Genomic DNA, 14,016 nt, shown 5'->3' with positions numbered 1-14,016 from the left:
TGGAAGCTATAGATTCTACTGAGCCTTTGAAAGTAGGGCTTATTATTTCATTGATGCTGTCTGGAGCTCTGGGTGCTGAAGGAGTGAAGGGAAACTGGTACGGACCTAGCAATGGCATTTACAATAAGGCAGGTACATGACAGGACTGCAGCTGAAGGCAGAGACTGTTTAAAACCTTACTGATGAAAGTGAGTGAAATCTGGAGAGCTGACACTGAGATGTGACACCAGGAGCCAAAAGACATCAGAAAAACTGAAACATTCAGTCAGGAACAGTTAAAAGTTGTGGACAAGAAATGTTAACAACCTCTGAGAATGGTCTGTCAGGGAATTCAGCAGATATTTCAGGATAAAAAGAGAAGCTGAGGGAACAGAAGCCATTGGGAATTTAAATATAGGCAGTACACTGGGGAGGGTGTGGAGCAATGTGAGTAATTAAAATGTTGAATTTACATATATAAAAAAATTTAACATAAAATACTAATGAGGTCATAATTCTGAGTCCTTAACCTCTGATTGCCTAGAATTCAGTTGTCATTTACAGAAATCTTTCCATTGCATTTTTTAAAGCAACAAATGCATTCTTTACAAGGAAATTTTATATGTGACAAGAATGCTGTCTTCAGTTTTCAGTTGAATGTGATTCTAGTGATACATATGTAGGCACTGTGGCAACAAAGATTCAGGGAAGCCTATTGACTATAGAAAGGAGACCCCACATTCATTAGCAAATACTCAGTCTGGCATCTATACATCTGTCGTACAATTATTGCAAATGACACGCTGGGCCAGTTGTGACTTTTTTTTCACCTCAGTCATTGCTCTTATCATAAAGCAGTATTGTTATCATGTCTCCATTTTGTCTTTCTAGCAGATCATTGTCTCTTGTTTACTTTATTAATGTACGAGCTTTTAATAGAAAACCAACATCAACAGAGATAAAAAGGTGATTTTCAACTGATGTACAGCTACTTGGCAGAAAGGATCTATGTAAACGCAATAATTATTTAAATTGTGGGTAATGTTGTTACTTAATGTTTGTGAACATTACCTCCATTAGTACAATATTTGTAAAAGAGAATAATGTTTTTTCAGTAAGGTGCATCTGCTGACAGGGACAGATCACCCTTCTGTACTGCATCAGATCATAGACTGTCATGTGTCTTAATACAGTAAGTAGATTAACACTGTACAGCTGTAAAGCTCTTTTTTTCCTATAAAACAAAGCCAAAATTACTTAGATTAATATGTTTTTTGAGCTTTACTGCAAATTTATTTTTTATTATGATAATGATATTTATGAAATTAATTATATTAGTTCCCAGACATGCTACCTGAAACCAGAGCTCTAATGTGCCAGACACTGCAAAAATAAGAAATATAGAAAAAAAGTAAAAGGCTGTTTGCGGAAGGAGGCTGTATAAAACTTCACATTCTCAACTGGAACTTCTAGCAGGATTGTAGATTTCTCATACTTCACATTCATAGTAACATCAAGTGGTCTCAGCAGCATGTCCTATGAATATCTATGCCTTGCAGACTTTCATTAAAAGTTAAAAAATGGGTCAGGATTATAAAAACTATCTTACACTTCAGCATAACCTGGACAACCGAGAGTGGCCATAGAATAAGTACACCTGGAATACTGAATGACTCAACAATTCTCATAAAATAGCATTTTATCACCATGTTAAAGTCTAAATGCTTATTCTTGAACAAGAAGATTAGGATAGGACAAAGAATCTGACTTTTGCCATTTCTTACCTTGTGAGTGCCTGTTTTGGCTTTTGTTTTTATGTCTTCTGCATGTGTTTTGAAGGAATTTTCCACATTGTCAAAGCAAAGTGCAAAAATAGATATTCCAATAAATATCATCGTATTAACACCAAAATGCTCAGAATCTTTAGGTCCTATATGTGGACCTTCCTTGTTTGAGTTTATGAAGTAACTGAAACTGGGAACAGGTTGGCATGCAGTAGGAAATGGTGTAAGCATACTAGAAAACCATTTCCAGTTATCCTATATATATGTGTGTGTGTGTGTGTGTGTGTGTGTGTCTTCAATAGGGGTGTGTGTGTGTGTGTGTGTCTTCAATAGGGGTTTGCCTAGAACAAATAATGTCAGACTCATCTAATTCCTTCTTTCTCAAACAGATGAGAAACTGTAGGCTTTTGACAGCATTCAGTGATATCCTAGTAAACAGATAAAGCAAACATTTTCTAGAAGAAACTGTTTAAGGTTTGAATGAAACTGGTCAGAAAACTACATTTGCATAGAAGGTGACAATTTTACGTTGTCAAAGTGAAAAAGTTCAGAGACAAAGGGATGCAGTTGCAAAGAGGAAGGATAAGAGACAGCTGGCTAAAACAAAGACCTAAGCACATGTGCTATTGGTGTCATGTTCTTATGAGTAATATCATGCAGAGCCATATGAACAAAAACATGGCTTCTAAAATACATAAAAATCAGTAAGCTCTTATCTGGAGTACCATGGGTATGGTACTTCAAGAAAGATTGGACCTATTTGAGTTCAGAGAAAAAGAGCAACTGTGGTAAAGGTCTCAAAACCATGACTTACTAAGATTAACCCATTCTGTTTGATCCATGGAGTCCTTGTCATGTCTGACCATTTTCCTGTTTTCTCTTCATTTTCCTTACTGGAATTCCAGTTCCCTTCATTATCAACCTTCGGGAAATTTTCATCACCTCTGCCTTTGTCTTTTTTTCTCCAGGCTGTCCATTCAAAATAGTTTTTTTCCTGTTCCCTCTTTTAGTTCTTGTCTCATCTATATTTGATTATTATAGTCACCCACATAGATTATTCCTGGGTACCTGTAACTAAGCAGAGTTACTGAAAATGGAAGAGAGAGAGTGAGATAGTCAACATAAGGTACTGAGATTCAGTCAAAGTAAAATCTCAGGGCATGTGAAATCTCTGACGGTTTTATTAGTTAATAAACCGCTGTAAAGCATCTATCATCTAATTGGCAACACAATTTGTAAAGTTCTTATGAGAACAAAAAATATCTGCTTCTCACTGTCACATTCCCAGTTCCTGCTCACATGGCATATATGTCTTACAGAAAAAGGCTGACCACATTTCTACATGTCAAATAAAAATAAATAAATTAAATTGAGCCTGAGGCAGACAACTGGCATAAAAAAATCTTGACTCAAACAATTTAAGTTTAGTAACTTTGTAAATAATGGAAATCAAAGCCATATAATGGAAAGTATTGAACAATCTTAGTAAAAATCACTTGATATCACAAGCTCTACCTATAATAATTTTTCCTTAATGTAGCTGTATCATATCCTTCAACTCTCCAGATAGAGGCTCATTTCACAGATATCTTTGTCATTCTGAATAAAGTTCAATGAAAAGAATTTTGTGAGAACAGTGGATGTTTACAAACAGAAGCTCAGGGAATAATCTCTCTGATGTTATAAAAATATTATTTTTGTGCTGAGGCCACAAAAGATACTTTTTTTTCCTTAAAGTTTACTATTTTTAAATGATGACCCACTGCTGCATTCCGAAGAAAAAAAAATTAACAATGAAGTGCCACTCTGACACATGGGAAAAAGAATTATTAGAGATATTATACAAAGATTACATATTAACATAGTGAAGAAAATAAGCTGTCTTCTCTTGTGCATAAAATCTGTGCAGGAACAATTACAATTGTGTGACTTTTTTACTTCACTTCTGGTGTTACACAATAATCAATAGGAGCGGAAAACTGCGGAGTGGTTTGCCATCCTCTGTGTGCAGATTCAGGGGGAGCTTTGAGCTTTGTGTTCTTCTGAACAACAGGAATAAGACTGATGTTTCTGGTAAAATTTCTGTCTTGGCTTAATTGTGGTATTTGCCTTCTTATTTGCTTCTCTGACAAAAAAGTTTTGTCTTGTTTGCAGTCCTATTCATATCTTGCTCAGATGATTTTCACCTTTATAACCTGCATCTTATATAGTCTTAAGATCAAACTGTAAAATGTATTTTCAGCAATTTCTGTTAAAATGTCATAGAGATAATCAGATAATTCCCATAAATCCATTGCAACTTTTACCAAGGTCAGTGTTTAGTTTCTTGCCATCACCTTCAATAAACTGTGTAATACTCCCTTCCCTACATATGGACTGTCATTCCTTCCTTCTTTGTTGTTGCTTTACAGTTCGACTTATGTAAATATACAATCTTGCAACTGCCAGAAATAATCGTGTCTCATGGAAGGCACACAATTCTGAGTTACACATGAGTATAAGGAGTTTTTTACCTTTTCTGGACCAAGGATGTCTGTATCTGTCTCCAACAACTATGGGGAGAGGTGAAAACCCCAGAATTTTCCCAAAGGTGATGTTCTCAGCTTCAGACAAAAGTTGAGTAGTCTCAGAATAGCAGTCTCAGAAGTTCCTGGTCCTATTTCAAAAGTGATCCATGGAGATACTCTATTGTCTGAAATACCAAGTTAGGGCTGAGAATGATTTATTAAAATTGTCTGTGCCCTTTAAGAAGGAAGTAGTAAACTTCCTTAAGACTAATTGGAAGGTTTAAAAAGGTGGTATTGATGTGGTGGTGCCTGTTCTAGTGAGAATGTTTCTATTTAAAAAAGGCTGCAGAAATTACTCCGAAAAATATTGTTTATCTTCCTAGTTATGATTTTTAAAATTTGTTTTAAGAGTTGTATCTTGGAGAGATAAGACAGAGAACTATCATTTATTTATTGGTGAATAAGGGAGCTTTGGACTCAGATGTCTCACATTCGAAAACTCTTTGACTTCTTTTATTTGATTTATAAACTTTACTCATGTAAAAGGAGCAAAATTATCTCATACTTGAAAGATGTAAAAGGCACATTATGATTTGCCTTATTGGCATACATATATGAATATGCATTTATACATACTTAAACCGATGTATCTTGGCTCTATTTTGTGTAAGTAATATGCTATTCCAACACTAATTGACTAAAATATTTTCCTAAATTTCCTTTCCAGGAGGATTGCTTGATCATAAAACATGAAAAAACTTAAATTATTTCCTTTAACTGAGTATTGAAATTGTGTAAGTGGATTACTTGTTGTCAGGATATTTAACAAAGGACTTTCTTCCTCAGTTTGGATTTTTTTTTTATGAGCATATAATGATTTTTCACTTTTAAATTGCATTAATTTCATAATTGTGATGATTTCTAGAGGTTTACTTATTATAAGTTTACTGTATTAACAATGGTTTTTACTCAAGATACTCATCACCTTTCAGCAGCAGAGCTCATAAGGTCCTGTAAAAGAGAACCTGGATAAAACAGAATAAGAACAGAACTTAACCACTCAGGAAAATAACGTTAAATCCCATCAACTTCCACTAATAACTAGTATGTATTGTTAATATCTCCCGTGTTACTCAAGTGTCAAGCAACTAACCAGGTCAGTTGCACTCATAAGTTATCTAAAAGCCTGTCCTTGACATTTTCGCCCATAGTGGAGCCCTTTGTATTACTCATTCACTCATGATCCTTTTCCTCTCCCCTACGGATCATTTATGAGGACTGCAAATAAAAGAACTCACATTAATGCACAGTGGACAGCAGCCTTTGAATATTTGATGCAGGTAACCTTCTAGAGTATTGAAATGGGTACTAGAAATTTAAAACTCTAAGTGAGGCCCAGAGAACAGCATAACGGTCAAGATTCTTATATGTTCTCCCATCATAAACATTTTCAACCAACCTATAAAGTATATGTTGTTGAAGAACTCACAGACCTTTGTATGACTCTTTATTTGTAAAATATTCTCCTTAATGGGCAGTAAGACATTAGCTGATACGAGCAGCTATTATTCTTGGACTGAAGTTCAGAACCACCGTTGTCAACAACAAGAGGAAGAAGTGTTGTTTTTTTAACATTGCAGTTCTGCAGACAAAAACCATAGGATTAATATCTCAATATAAAGCAACAGTGGTAGGAATGCAAAGAAGCACTCATAAAATGAAAGTAAAGAGAAATAAAATAACTTTACAAAACCATACAAGAACTGGGATCTCCACATTAAGTAATTCCCAATAATTCTTCACTTCTGCAGGGCAAGGGAGGAGGAGAAAGCCGGATTTGGTTAATTGCCTGCTAATGTTTACCTTTTCAGAATGAAAATACTAAGACTGGGGAACATGGCTAACTGATTATTTTTCTCGTGAAACATATGATATGAAGACTATCAAAGGGACAAAATTCTGGCTAATCACTATATGACATTTTGGAAAGTTCCACAGCTATTTTATATTATTTCTATCTAAAAATATATAAATAGCAAAATTTCAAATCAGCAATAATTTTTAAGAAAGTTTACATAGCTATGAAGCATCTATTCACTGCTTGGAGTATCTGCTTTATTTTGTGGAACAGAAATTGTTGTTTCATAGGTTTTTGCTTGATTATTTTTTTATCTTAAGAAATTTGTCCTTAGTGCATTGTCCTTTCAGTTCAAACTGAACTCAAGACACAAGGTTACTCAATCTTTCTGACAGAAAGATTTGTGTCTGTACAGAGAATGCCACAACATATATCCGGTCTGAAAGTACTTGCTGATAGTAAAGAAGGTAAATTAATCACACTTCTGTAATGCTGAAATTGTGGAACTTTTCTTAAAGTGATCTTATTGCAAATAACCATTGGCTTCCTCTTCTCAAAAAGCAAATTGACATTTTTTGGTAGTTAAATGGTAATAGGTCCATATTGAAATCTGTAGCTTATACTGTTTGCTAGTTTTATGTCTAGCACTGTAAAAATATATAATAATCAAAACCAAGAACAAGAACCTATAGTTAAATATCTGAAAAGGTACATTTCACATGATCATGAATGTTTTTCATAAACATACAACCATACTTAGTTCACTACCATTATTGTCTCCCATAGCATCAAAATGACTAACTGTTGATAGTAATCTGTTTTTGAAAAAACTCACATTTATGTCTGACTGTTGCATGGGTTGGATTTATAAATGTAGTTGCTTCAGATGCAGCAAGTTTGGCCTTAACCAGGCCATTTCTGTCAAATGTTCAGGTTACCAATGGCTGTGCAAATGTACTCACATTCAATAGCACATGCTTGAAAACTGCTCTCCTAAGACCATAAAGATGACCAAGTGTGGTAAAGTCACCATCTTGAAACCAGAAGGTTTTTAGCAGGATCTCTAAATCTTAGATTTATATCCTTGAGGCAACAAACTTTAAACTGCTTTGCAGAAGTTTCTTGTGTTCATGAGAAACCAGAGCTGTAAGTAGAAAAAACATGGTATTTTTTATTTTTTCAATATTTCCAACAGCATCATCAGATGTCATAAAAGAAATACAATTACATTCTCATCCCATCCAAGCATTAGGAAGCATAGCCTATAGTTTAATTATTAAATTGTTTTTATTTTCAAAAATCAGCAAACTATGATCCTCATTCTTTAGTGTCTTTTTAAAATACATCATACACTAGAGAAAAATAGATAATACAATACAGATGAAGCAATTCTAGGCAATCAGACACCAATCTGGATAAGGAAAACTGTATTTACAATAGTAACTGCATATGATATGCATATTCTAATTTTATACTACTAAACAAATAAGGAGGTGGAGGCCAAATGTCACAACAAATGCTATGTGGGAACCACAGCAGGTGGTTCACGTAGTGCTTTCTGGAGGGAATTCATCTTAAGTAGTGTTTAAGCACTGCTTCTTAAAATGTCTTCAATTTCTGCAGTGTTGTGGGTTAACCCTGGCTGACAGCTCAGCATTACCCAGCCACCTGCTCACTCCCCACAGTGGGCTGGGGGAGAGAATTATGAGGGTAGAAGTGAGAAAACTTGTGGGTTGAGATAGTTTAATCAGTAAACCAATGCAAAGTAAGGAATTAATTCACTACTTCCTGTTGGCAGGCAGATGTTTAGATATTTCCAGGAAAGCAGGGCTTCATCCTGAATAGCAGTTACTTGGGAAGACAAATTCCATCTCTCCTAATACCTTCCTCCTTCATCCTTCTTCTCTGCAGATGTTAATGCTAAGCAAGAGATCATATAATATGGAATATCCGTCTGGTCAGTTGCAGTCAGCTGTCCCTGCTGTATCCCCTCCCAAATTCTTGTGCACCCCCAGACTACACAGTGGTAAGACAGTATGAGAAGCGGAAAAAAAGGGCCTTGATGATGCACAAGTACTGCTTAGCAATAGCTAAAACATCAGTGTGTTATCAATACTGTTTTGGCTTTACAAATCATAGCCCCGTAGAAGTTACTATGAAGACTTACTACTCTATCCCAGACAAAATCAGTACATTTAGTAGTATAGAGTGTGAGAGTAGAGACCACTAGCCTAATAGTTTACATAAAATGCTCCCTTATGGTGTGCTTGTGGTAAAAAAACTCAGCTTCATGCTGCTGTTACCATGTGCAGTTTCTTTTTTATAATTAGTGTAGTTACATAGCTTTTTCTTGCACTTTTTGTACATACAGGAGCTTCTGCAGGCTTGTGCCTTGTGCTTTACGTACTTTCTGTGCATTTTGAATAATTATGCAAAGTTTTGTACCTACACAATCTTAACTTCCCTTATCTTAAAACTGCTCTCATGCTAAAAACTCTGTGAAAAAATAACAGATACTATTTGCAGGGCCTTTAGATTATGTATTCTAGTCTGCTTTTTAACTACCGACATTCAAATGTACAGGTGCTACTACAACTTCTGCCAAGCATTATATTATAGAACCATAGAATTATTTGGATGGGAAGGGACCTTAAAGATCACCTAGTTCCAACCCTCCTGCCCTGAGCAGGAACACCTTCCCACCTTCCCACTGCTGCAGTCTATTTTTTTTTTTTCTGTTACCCTTTACATGCAAATTACAGTCTGCCATCCTACATACTTACAAGATGTATCAGGATCTTTCTCTAAACTGTTTGTTAACTTTTATGTTATCAACATTGCTTTCTCATGTATTTTAAATGTTGTCTTATCTTGTGTCATTTTCTGGAATCTTAGCTATTACATATATCGTTTTGCTTCGAAATTTCAGCGTATGCTAATACTGTATAATTTACACTAATAGGGTCACATTTTAAAATGTGAACTCTGGCAGCTGCAAAATCTGCAACTTTATATGCAGAAAATCTACATGAGCAGTTCACTGACGCCCCTCTGAAAATGCATGTGCAATGTGTTGGGTGATTATTTGCAGATAAATCTGCATAAGCTGGATGTAAATATTAAACATGGAACTCAATCTTGAAAAAGAATCTTGCTCACTGATGAGAAAAAACTTTCAATTTGGAACAGTTTATGAGAATTCCTTCCCCATGTCAAACCAAGCAGCCTCAGTGGCTTAGGATCATAACACGGAAAACACATCAGCTTCAAAGGACTCTGAGAGTCTGAATTAGCACATTAGAAAAATCAATACCACCCACCCACATCATATGCCAGATAATACAGCAGAGCTGGGAAGAGAGAGAAAGACTCATCTGATGTGACAAAATTATAAACTTCTGTGGTGGGCTGACCTTGGCTGACTGCCAGATGCCCACACAAGTGCTCTCTCACTCGCCTTCATCAGCAGGCCAGTGGCTGAAAATAAGATGGAAAAGCATGTGGTTTGAGATATGGACAGGAAGGTTCCTCACCAATCACTATCAGAGGCAGACCAGATTTGACTAACAGAATATTAATTTAGTTTATTCCTAATTAAAAAAAAATATATTAAAGTAGGATAGAGAGAAACAAAGACGAAATTGAAACCACTTTCCCCTTATCCTACTTTTTCTTCCCAAGCTCAATTTCACTCCTTTGTTCCAAAATCTTCTATCTCCTCCCCACTCTACTGGCAGTACAGGGAAGATGGGAAATGGGAGTTGTTGTCAGTTCATAACATTTTGTCTGTGCCGCTTCTTCCTCCTCAGCTCTTTCGCTGCTCCAGCATGGACTACCTCTCACTGGATACAGTCCTTCACAAACTCCTCCATTGTGTGTTCTTCCTATGGGCTGCAGTTCTTCATGAACTGCTCTAGCATAGGTCCATACGCCAGAGTTCCTATCAGAAAACCTTCTCCATGCGGTCTCCTCTCCACAGACTACAGCTCTTGCCAAGAGCCTGCTCCTACATGGTCTGTCCATAATCTGCAGCTTCCATCAGGATAGGTCCACATGCTCTGGTGTGGGATCCTCCACAGGCTACAGGGGAATGTCTGCTCTGGTGCCTGGAGTGCCTTATCCTCTTCCTCTTCACTGACTTGGGTGTCTGCAGGTATTTCTCTTGCATTTTTCTCACGCGTCTCTCTCACAGCTGCTACACAGTGTTTTTCATATCCTTTCTTATGTATGTTTTCCCCGCAAGGCTCTGCCACTATTACTGATGGACTCAGCTTTGGCCAGCAGCAGGTCTAGAATAGATATTTCCCCAGACTTTAATTAGAAAAGAATAAGTGTAAGCAATGAAGGTCATTGTTGAAAAGGCATGTTCTTATTGATAACAATATAATTTGTAGCTGCTTTCAAACTAAAGTATGCTTAAATGGCTAATTAGAACAACCAAATAAGCACTTTTAGAGAAAAAAGCCTTTCCTTCCTGTGACACATTTCTCAGAGGTGTCTTTAATGCTGACTGTTCTTCAGGGAATTCATGTTTAAACAGATAGATAATTAAAAATCTGTCTAAATATTCCTGATTTTTGTTATGCTTAGCTTTTGATTAGCTTTAATCTTTATCTTTGCTTTATGTCTGTGTTTAATACCCTGCAGAACTCTCCTGAAATGCATTTCTACCAAATTGTACCTGGGCAAATACTGCAACATAGTGAGTACAAGTATTTCACTGAATTTAGAAGAACTTTTTCTTCAAGCATATTATGCTTTCAAAATAAATATTTAAACAACTCTGTTTTCAGTCTTATACTTTTTTTCCCCCAAATAGCTTTTTATACAAGTAAGTATACTCTTATACAAGCATAAACTTGTACTTTTCTTAGTTTTATCACTGGTTCTTCCATACCAATTGGTATTCTATTTTCCCCCATTTTAATAGGCATTAGGCTTAATAACAACAAAACACACACGACAAATTAGAGCAAGACATGCCACACAGTTCAAAACATACTACAAGTTGTAATATACTTCTTCAAACTATTTATAGTTTATATAAACAAAGCTGTTACTTAGACTACTTATGTAATAAAACAACATATTTGTGGAAGCAGAATGGGTTTCATACAAAAAAGGATAAGTTTATTGGAAAACTTATTTTTAATGAATAAATACAGTTTCTCTACCACAGTACTTGGCATGTAACTCTTTAAATCTAAAGAGCTAAGAAAATGCAACTAGACCTGTGTTTATTTAAATAATTTGTTTTTCTCTAATTTTTGCTTTTTTTTTCCCTATCTTCAGTTATTTACTGCACTGATGGTTTTGCTGGATGGGGATATTCAGACTTCAGTTTTAGTCATCCAAATTCCTTCTATCATGACTAAGGAAGGGGCTCACTGTACAGCCAGTGGTGCCCTTATGAACAGATGGCAGAAACTGATGCTGTTAGCATCAGATCACCCATTAAACTCTGGTGAGACTTCAGGGGCTAATTCTGCATCCATCCCTGTAGACTATTACTTCTCAATGCACTGATTTAACTATGCATGAGAAAACTGAAAGCAACTGTGGGAAAAGGCTACTTCCCCCTCACCATTTGAGCTTCAGAGATGTTAAAAGACTGTATCATCCGCTGGTAAAAGTGAAGAATTCAGTCTGATCTGAGAACTTAAGAAAGAGAGCTGTACCTATCGTTCTATTAAAGAATCAAATAAATAAATCATCGTGCAGAGTCAAAAAATGTTGTTGTTGAACAGTATATTTGGAGATAGTTGAGCTCCTCTACCTCTTTTCCAATAGAGAAGATAGGCTATGGCTTTATGTGGAAAGAGAAAACTCTGTTGTAGAGCCCACTGCCAAGGCCTGTGATTAGAAAATGAAATCATTGTTTGTTCACTTTTTCCAGACTTTTTTTGTTTAATTATTATTTATGCATGCCTCTGCACTTTGAGTTACATGTTTTCTCTCAGTGATTATTTATTTTTACCATACAGCATGTGTAAAATCCTGCTGCCAGGGAACAGGTCCACAGTAAGTTAATCATGTATATTATACTGCAGTTACACTATGACCCTGTCTGCTTTTCCACCTTGTCAAAAGTGATTTAAAATGTCACCTTACACTTACCAGTAGTTGGACTTGATTTCCTTGTGAAAGTTTTATTCATATCTGGTCATTCTCTGAAATAAGTAGCTACATGTTTGTTTAATGTATCCTTGGCATATGGATTAGCTCCCAAACTGACAAGCTCTTTAGCACTCATGGCCTGGATTTAAGAATTCATTGCCAGAAATATATCAAAACATTTTCTCCTTCTTATCACAAGGAGAAAATGCTGCTTCCTCAAGACACATTTATATTGGCTTTAGCTGCATATTCTTGGTATATTTTGAAATAAGATGTTTTATCAAACAGTATATTGTCTAATTTAGTTTTGACAACATCTATAATGAAAAATTATGGCAGATACTTTAAAAGGAACAGACTGTATTGCAGAGAACTTTCACACAATATGTTGTGTACTATGGCATGTGTGCCACCGAATACTGAACAAAATATAAGCATGTGACTGAAATAGAAAAGATTTATAAAAATTTCTTTAGAGAAGCAAGTGTGACTGAAGAGAGTGAAGAACATTTTACCACATTGAACAGAGGCTGTGATTTGCATACAGGTTAAAACGGGTGTTGGTACTCATAAGAACAGAGGATGTACTTGATTCTGTAGCCATTTCTCACTGAAATCTTCTGCAGGAAGCAAAGCTGCGAAACAGATTTAAGATATTTATTACTGAAATTGGTTTCTGGCATTAGCCTTCAAGGATATATTGAAGAAACTGCTTTCCATAGGCTTACTGAGGTCAAATGGGAATGGCTTCCAGAGGAAAGCTTTATGACAGTACTATGTGCTTACGGAACTGCTTCTTACTGGATAAATCAGACTGCATTAACAAAAGTAGAGCTTCTTTCTGCAAGTAAAGTAAATACCTTTCTAAGTATTTCAAGGTGTATGCAACCTGTAGATCACCCAGTCTGATAATGTCTGTACCAAGAAAGCTATTGGGCCATATTGCCACTTGATCTGGACCTGTGTGCTTGATTTCGTTTGCATACCAAAGAAGAAATGGGAGCAGAAATCACAGAGAGGAAGATAATGAGAATAGTGAATGCTCATATCCTGTCATGTTGAGGAACTGGGACACAAATGAGAAGACTTCAAGTCAAAGGCCATCTCAGCATAAATCTCTTTTGTGAAACTGATGGAACTCTGGAGAACCATATAATTAAGAGGTGGCTTCAAATACCTTCTTCAGGCACCTGTGTTATTCAACAGACTGGTTTGCTGCTGAATGTGAGAAGTCCTTATGCCTCAAAACATCCACAAGTTTCCATGTTAGTGCTGTTTAGCTGCCTCAAATATTACACAATCTTTTAAAAGGGTGTTCCTTGAATTGTATTGCCTTTGGTACATGCTCACAAAGTCTCAATCCGTGTAAAAGACTACAAAGAACAAAATTTTTAGGCTGATGTTCGTGTCCTCATTAGTTGATGGTTATTTTATTATACCAGCACGTGGAGGACCCCAGTTCAAAGCTTTATATTATTTGATATCTGACAACCACCAGTCCAATCTGCAACATGCCGGTAGTTCAGATAGTGGCACACATTATCTCACCATGATGTCATTTTTTGCTCTGGTGTGAGTGTCTTTGCATTTTCATTTCTGAAGAGTCTTTAATGTGTAGAAATCATATTTATTTGTATTAGCAAGACAGTGTTTCCAGATTCTCAGGGGTAGGATATTTAGGGGGATATATGGCATCTAATTCAAGTCTCTGTTTCAAAAAAGTGTGGGGGGAAGCCCCACAATTAAAGTTTGAGGTAGTGCAAAAGTTAGG

The sequence above is a fragment of the Neopelma chrysocephalum genome, unplaced genomic scaffold (genome assembly GCF_003984885.1).
Source record: "Neopelma chrysocephalum unplaced genomic scaffold, ASM398488v2 Primary Assembly neopelma1_45, whole genome shotgun sequence".
NCBI lineage: Eukaryota > Metazoa > Chordata > Aves > Passeriformes > Pipridae > Neopelma > Neopelma chrysocephalum.
Note: the sequence above shows the minus strand (reverse complement) of the source record.